The 1,787-nt window shown below is 35.4% G+C and overlaps 1 pseudogene; it reads right to left on the reverse strand.

Moving 5' to 3' along the window:
* Window positions 1-1,366: 1,366 nt before the first annotated feature.
* Window positions 1,367-1,467, reverse strand: LOC120363681 (small nucleolar RNA U3; annotated as a pseudogene).
* Window positions 1,468-1,787: the final 320 nt, after the last annotated feature.

The raw sequence follows: 1,787 nt of genomic DNA on the forward strand, positions 1-1,787 counted from the left end.
TAAAATCTTTGCCTTGACCAAATTCCTGAAGTGTTTCTTCCATGTTTTCTCCCAGTGGTTTTGTAGTTTTGAGTCTTACACTTAAGTCTTTAATCTCTCTTGAGCTGATTTTAATTTTTTTTAAAAAAATTTAAGTTTTGGTTCTCTATTCTGTTCCATTGTTCTAGGTGTCTGTTTGTATACCCAGATCTTGCTGTTTTGGTTTCTATAGACTTGTGATGATACATTTTGAAGTCAGGTGGTGTAATGCCTCTAGTTTTGTTCTTTTTGCTCAGGATTGCTTTGGTTATTTGGGCTCCACATAAATTTCTTTTGGTTCCACATAAATTTTAGGATTATGTTTTTTATTTCTATGAAAAATGACTCTGATATTTTCACAGAGATTGCATTGAATTTGTAGATTGCTTTGGGGAGCATGTTTATTTTAATAATATTAATTTTTAAAGTCCATGAGCATTGGGTGTCTCTAGGTGTATCTTCTTCAATTTATTTTGCCAGTGTTACGTGATTTTCTTTGTGGAGGTTTTCAACCTCCTTGGTTAAATTTATTCGTAAGTATTTTTTTGGTGGCTATGTAAATAAGGTTACTTTCTTGATTTTCTTCTCAGCTTGCTCATTGTTGGTATATAGAAAGGCTACTGATTTTTATATATTGATTTTGTATCCTGAAATTTTACTGAATTTATTTATCAGATCTAAGAGCTTTTGGTGGAGTCTCTAGGTTTTTCTAGATATCTAATCATGTCATCTGCAAAGACGGATAATTTGAGTTCCTCTTTTCAAATTTGAATGCCCTTAATTTCTTTCTATTGCTGGACTTCACTGGCTAGGATTCCAGTACTATGGTGAATAGGAGTGGTGAAAGTGGGTGATATGGTTTGGCTGTGTCCCCACCTAAATCTCATCTTGAATTGTAGCTCCCATAATCCCTACATGTTGTGGGAGGGACCTGGTGGGAGGTAATTGAACCCTGGAGGCAGGTTTTCCCATGCTGTTCGTGTGATAGTGAATGAGTTCCATGAGATCTGATGGTTTTATAAAGAGCAGTTTCCCTGCACACACCCTCTTGCCTGCTGCCATGTGAGATGTACCCTTGCTCCTTCTTCACCTTCCACCATGGTGTGAGGCCTCCCCCGCCATGTGGAACTGTGAGTCCATTAAACCTCTTTTTCTTTATAAATTACCCAAGACTGGGTAATTTAATATAGCCCCATATTAGTCTGCCTGAGAACAGACTAATGTTATTGGTGGGTTTGTCATTTTTGGCCTTTATTATGTTGAGGTACATTCTTCCATGCCTAGTTTGTTGAGAATTTTTATTGTGAAGAGATTTTAAATGTTATCAAATAATTTTTTCTGCCTCTATTAAGATGATCATATGATTTTTGTCTTTCTTTGATGCTCTACTCTTTCAGAGAAGGTTCTCTAATAATGCACTACAGAAATAATCCTTGGAAGTACAGTCTTTTAAGGTATATTTTAAAGACCTGTGTTTTATCGAAAAAAAGGAAATATGCCTTTTTAATTATCATGTTATACATATTCATTAAAAAGATTTGGAAAGTACAGATATGATAGAGTCTGTAACATTAAAAAGTATGAATGTATAAGTAATCACATATTTTCCCATTCCCCTCCCTGTTGAAGGACGATGAGATCTAGTGTTTTGCTGTGTTAACTGAGAAAATATGAGGTGGCAGAGCTGAAAGAACAGAAAGACTGAATTAAATTTTAGTCAAAAGACCCCAGAGCAGTTGGAAGAACAGAACAGATCCCAAAGCAGAGAG

Source organism: Saimiri boliviensis, chromosome 3 (assembly GCF_048565385.1).
Source record: "Saimiri boliviensis isolate mSaiBol1 chromosome 3, mSaiBol1.pri, whole genome shotgun sequence".
In the NCBI taxonomy this organism is placed as follows: Eukaryota; Metazoa; Chordata; class Mammalia; order Primates; family Cebidae; genus Saimiri; species Saimiri boliviensis.